The following is a 6226-nucleotide window of genomic DNA, read 5'->3' as shown; positions in this document are numbered from 1 at the left end:
CCGCTCCCCGCTCCGGTCCCGCTCCCCGCTCCGGTCCCGCTCCCCGCTCCGATCCCGCTCCCCGCTCCGGTCCCGCTCTCCCCGCTCCGATCCCGCTCCCCGCTCCGGTCCCGCTCTCCGCTCCGATCCCGCTCCCCGCTCCGATCCCGCTCCCCGCTCCGGTCCCGCTCCCCGCTCCGATCCCGCTCCCCGCTCCGGTCCCGCTCTCCGCTCCGATCCCGCTCCCCGCTCCGATCCCGCTCCCCGCTCCGGTCCCGCTCCCCGCTCCGGTCCCGCTCTCCGCTCCGATCCCGCTCCCCGCTCCGGTCCCGCTCCCCGCTCCGGTCCCGCTCTCCCCGCTCCGATCCCGCTCTCCGCTCCGATCCCGCTCCCCGCTCCGGTCCCACTCCCCGGTCCGATCCCGCTTCCCGCTCCGGTCCCGCTCTCCCCGCTCCGATCCCGCTCCCCGGTCCGGTCCCGCTCCCCGCTCCGATCCCGCTCCCCGCTCCGATCCCGCTCCCCGGTCCGGTCCCGCTCCCCGCTCCGGTCCCGCTCCCCCCGGTCCGATCCCGCTCCCCGCTCCGATCCCGCTCCCCGCTCCGGTCCCGCTCCCCGCTCCGGTCCCGCTCCCCTCACCGGTCCCGCTCCCCCCGCTCCGATCCCGCTCCCCGCTCCAGTCCCGCTCCCCTCACCGGTCCCGCTCCCCCCGGTCCGATCCCGCTCCCCGGTCCGATCCCACTCCCCGCTCCGGTCCCGCTCCCCCCGCTCCCCCCGGTCCGATGCCGCTCCCCGCTCCGGTCCCGCTCCCCGCTCCGGTCCCGCTCCCCGGTCCGATCTCGCTCCCCGCTCCAGTCCCGCTCCCCCCGGTCCGATCCCGCTCCCCGCTCCGGTCCCGCTCCCCCCGCTCCCCCCGGTCCGATGCCGCTCCCCGCTCCGGTCCCGCTCCCCCCGCTCCCCCCGGTCCGATGCCGCTCCCCGCTCCGGTCCCGCTCCCCGCTCCGGTCCCGCTCCCCGCTCCGGCGCGGGACGCGTCCACCGGGAGCAGTGACCGGGCAGCCCGGGCCCCGCGGGTCCGAGTGACCACAGTGACCCGGGGACACCGTGAACCCGCCCGGACCGGCACCGCGACCAGTGCGGACCGGAATGGACCAGAACTGACCAGTACAGACCAGTACAGACCAGAACGGACCAGAACAGACCAGTGCGGACCAGTGCGGACCAGAATGGACCAGAACAGACCAGTACAGACCAGAACGGACCAGTACAGACCAGAACAGACCAGTACAGACCAGTGCGGACCAGAACAGACCAGTACAGACCAGTGCGGACCAGAATGGACCAGAACAGACCAGTACAGACCAGAACGGACCAGTACAGACCAGAACAGACCAGTACAGACCAGTGCGGACCAGAATGGACCAGAACAGACCAGTACAGACCAGAACGGACCAGTACAGACCAGAACAGACCAGTACAGACCAGAACGGACCAGTACAGACCAGAACAGACCAGTACAGACCAGTGCGGACCAGAACAGACCAGAACAGACCAGTGCGGACCAGAACAGACCAGTACAGACCAGTGCGGACCAGAATGGAGCAGTACAGACCAGAACGGACCAGTACAGACCAGAACGGACCAGAACAGACCAGTGCGGACCAGAACAGACCAGTACAGACCAGAACGGACCAGTACAGACTAGAACGGACCAGAACAGACCAGTGCGGACCAGAACAGACCAGTACAGACCAGTGCGGACCAGAACAGACCAGTACAGACCAGAATGGACCAGCACAGACCAGAACAGACCAGTACAGACCAGTACAGACCAGTGCGGACCAGAACGGACCAGAACAGACCAGTACAGACCAGAACGGACCAGTACAGACCAGTACAGACTAGAACGGACCAGTGCAGATCAGAACGGACCAGAACTGACCAGTGCAGCCCAGCTCAGCCCAGTGCAGCTCAGTCCAGTCCAGTCCGGCCCAGTTCAGCTCAGTCCAGCCCTATTCAGCCCAGTCCAGCCCAACTCAGCCCAGTCCGGCCGAGTTCAGCTCAGTCCAGCCCTATTCAGCTCAGTCCAGCCCTATTCAGCCCAGTCCAGCCCAACTCAGCCCAGTCTAGCCCAGTTCAGCTCAGTCCGGTCCAGTCCAGCCCAACTCAGCCCAGTCCAGCCCAGTTCAGCCCTGTCAGCCCAGTTCAGCCCCGTCCAGCCCAGTGCAGCCCAGTTGAGCCCAGTGCAGCCCAGTAGAGCCCAGTGCAGCCTGACACAGCCCCCATTCCCCAGTACCACGTCCCCTGGTGTCACAAACGGTGTCCCCTCCCCAGGACCCCGGGCACCTGCACCCGGCAGCCCTGCGCCGCTGTCCCTGTGCACCTGGGTGGTGACACGGGGACAGGCAGGGATGGGGACAGGGACAGGCAGGGATGGGGACAGGGACAGGCAGGGATGGGGACAGGGACAGGCAGGGAATGGAGACAGGGACAGGCAGGGGACGGGTACAGCACAGGGACAGGGATGGGGACAGCGCAGGGATGGGATGGGGACGGCGCAGGGATGGGGACGGGGACAGGGCAGGGACGGAGACGGCACCATGTCACCGCGGCCACCTCCGCACCCCACAGCTCGGGGCCGTCTCGGGTGTCTCGGCTTCCGCCGTGTTTGTTAGTTTGTGTCAGTGCGTGTCCGTGTCCGTGTCCGTGTCCGTGTCCGTGCCCGTGTCCGTGTCCGTGCCCGTCCCCGTGCCCGTGTCCGTGTCCGTGTCCGTGTCCGTGTCCGTGCCCGTGTCCGTGCCCGTGCCCGTCCCCGTGCCCGTGCCCGTGTCCGTGTCCGTGTCCGTGCCCGTCCCCGTGCCCGTGCCCGTGCCCGTGCCCGTCCCCGTGCCCGTGTCCGTGTCCGTGTCCGTGTCCGTGTCCGTGCCCGTGCCCGTGTCCGTGTCCGTGTCCGTGCCCGTGCCCGTGTCCGTGTCCGTGCCCGTGCCCGTGCCCGTCCCCGTGCCCGTGTCCGTGCCCGTGTCCGTGTCCGTGCCCGTCCCCGTGCCCGTGTCCGTGTCCGTGTCCGTGTCCGTGCCCGTGCCCGTGTCCGTGTCCGTGTCCGTGCCCGTCCCCGTGCCCGTGTCCGTGTCCGTGTCCGTGTCCGTGTCCGTCCGCCGGGCTCGGGGCCGCGGGCTGCGGGGCCGCCAGCAGCTGCACGGGCGCGGGTAGCGGTGCAGCGCGGGCCCGCCGAGCACGAACACGCCGTCGCGCGTGCACATGGCGCCGTCCACGCGGTCGCGGGGCAGCGGCAGCGGCGGCCCCGCGCGCCGGGGGGTGTGCGGCAGGTCCACGAGCTGGATGCGGTCACACGCGCGACCGGGCGGGGCGGGCGGGACTGGCGCCCCCGGCACACACCCGGCACACACCCGGCACAGCCACGCGGGTCCCACCGTGTCCCACCCGGCACAGCCACGCGGGTCAGGGGCGGGACGGGGGCGGGACGGGCGGGGACGGGGAGGGGCAGGGGAGCGGTTTGGGGCTTCCCGGGGGCTCCGGGCGGGGGGGAGGGCCGAGGGGATCCCACGGGGGTTCGAGACAAGGACAGCACGGCCCTGGGGACACGGCCCCACAGCCCCACAGCCCCACAGCCCCACAGCCCGGCTGCCCCGCGCGGGGACGTGTCACACCTGTGTCCCGGTGCCAGGTCCCGGGTGCCCGAACTGCCCTGGGGGGTCTGACCGGGGGGGGCAGCGAGACGGGGAGAGGGGCGGGACCCGCAGGGACAGGGACGGGGAGGGGACAGGGACATGGGTGGGGATGGGGATGGGCACAGGGACCTGGGTGGGGACAGGGACGGGGATGCGGGTCACGCGTGGCTCAGGTAGGTCCGTCCAGCCCGGCCACGTCTGTCCCGCGGGCCGGGGCTGCTGCCCGTCCTGCCGAGAGCCCTGCGGGACCGCGGGCTCCCCGCGCGGCAGCGGCGGCCGGGACCCACGGACCCGCCCACGGACCCGCCCACGGACCTGACCCACGGACCCGCCCCATGGATCTGACCCACGGACCCAGCAGTGTCAGTGTCACCCCGGCAGTGTCCCTGTCACCCGGCAGTGTCAGTGCCAGTGCCAGTGTCAGTGTCACCCCAGCAGTGTCAGTGTCACCCAGTAGTGTCCCTGTCACCCGGCAGTGTCCATGTCACCCCAGCAGTGTCAGTGTCACCCGGCAGTGTCTCTGTCACCCGGCAGTGTCAGTGTCAGTGTCACCCGACAGTGTCCCTGTCACCCGGCAGTGTCAGTGTCCGTGTCAGTGTCCCTGTCACCCGGCAGTGTCAGTGTCCGTGTCACTCGGCAGTGTCCCTGTCACCCGGCAGTGTCAGTGTCACCCCAGCAGTGTCCCTGTCACCCAGCAGTGTCAGTGTCAGTGCCAGTGTCAGTGTCACCTCAGCAATGTCAGTGTCACCCGGTAGTGTCCCTGTCACCCGGCAGTGTCCGTGTCACCCCAGCAGTGTCAGTGTCACCGGGCAGTGTCCCTGTCACCTGGCAGTGTCAGTGTCAGTGTCACCCGGTAGTGTCCCTGTCACCCGGCAGTGTCCATGTCACCCCAGCAGTGTCAGTGTCACCCGGCAGTGTCCCTGTCAGCCGGCAGTGTCCCTGTCACCCGGTAGTGTCCCTGTCACCCGGCAGTGTCCGTGTCACCCCAGCAGTGTCAGTGTCAGTGTCAGTGTCCCTGTCACCCAGCAGTGTCAGTGTCACCCGGTAGTGTCCCTGTCACCCGGCAGTGTCCGTGTCACCCCAGCAGTGTCAGTGTCACCGGGCAGTGTCCCTGTCACCTGGCAGTGTCAGTGTCAGTGTCACCCGGTAGTGTCCCTGTCACCCGGCAGTGTCCATGTCACCCCAGCAGTGTCAGTGTCACCCGGCAGTGTCCCTGTCAGCCGGCAGTGTCCCTGTCACCCGGTAGTGTCCCTGTCACCCGGCAGTGTCCGTGTCACCCCAGCAGTGTCAGTGTCAGTGTCAGTGTCCCTGTCACCCAGCAGTGTCAGTGTCACCCGGTAGTGTCCCTGTCACCCGGCAGTGTCCGTGTCACCCCAGCAGTGTCAGTGTCAGTGTCCCTGTCACCCGGCAGTGTCCCTGTCACCCGGCAGTGTCAGTGTCACCCCAGCAGTGTCAGTGTCAGTGTCAGTGTCCCTGTCACTCGGCAGTGTCCCTGTCACCCGGCAGTGTCAGTGTCACCTGGCAGTGTCAGTGTCCGTGTCACCCCAGCCGGGGTGCTGAAGCCCCACACGCGCCCGGTGTCACCGGGCAGGGCCGGGTCGGGCTCTCGCTGCGCCGGTCACCGGGGTCACCACACGGGGCCCAAACCGCGACCTGGGACGGCGCTGGGGACGGGGACTGGGACACGGGACAGGGACAGGACAGGGACATGGGACAGGGACACGGGACAGGGTGGGGGTCAGACCCCCCGGCACCGGTCCCGCGTGTTCCCGGGACCCGTGCGGGTGTTTGATCTGGAACCGGCGGCGGAACACGGGGACACGGGGACACGGGGACAGGGACACGGGGACACGGGGACAGGGACACATCCCGTACCGGGGACACATCCCCGCTGTGGGGCGGTGCTGGTGCTGTGGGGCAGGGCGATGCTGGGGAGCGGTGCTGAGGGGCGGTGCTGGGAGGCGGTGCTGTGGGGCGGTGCTGTGGGGCGGTGCTGGTGCCGTGGGGCGCTGCTGCCCCCCCGCTGTGGGGCTGGAGCTGCGAGGGCCGATTCTTCCAGAATATTTTATTTTGTACAGACTGTTTGTCAGCGTGCGGCCCCACAGCCGCCGTGGGGCTGGGACCCACACCCCACACCCACCATGGGGCAGGGACCCACAGCCGCCGTGGGGCTGGGACCCACACCCCACACCCACCATGGGGCAGGGACCCACAGCCGCCGTGGGGCTGGGACCCACACCCCACACCCACCATGGGGCAGGGACCCACAGCCGCCGTGGGGCTGGGACCCACACCCCACACCCGCCGTGGGGCAGGCAGCCCCACACCCCCAGCATGGGGCAGGCACACGCGGTGGCCCCACAGCTGGGGGCTCCAGGACCCACCGCCCCACAGCCCAGCCCTGCCTGACGCTCCCCCGGCCCCACGCGCTCCCATGTGCCGCCGGGACCCCCGTCCGTGGGGCAGGAGGGGGCAGGACCCCCGGCACCGCTCCCGCCGTGCCCGTGCCCGTCATCGCCCCGCGCCGGCCCGGCCGCCCCCGGATAAAGTGCACGTGAAGG

Source organism: Nesoenas mayeri (genome assembly GCF_963082525.1).
Source record: "Nesoenas mayeri genome assembly, chromosome: 1".
Lineage (NCBI taxonomy): Eukaryota > Metazoa > Chordata > Aves > Columbiformes > Columbidae > Nesoenas > Nesoenas mayeri.
This window is presented reverse-complemented; position numbering follows the sequence as displayed.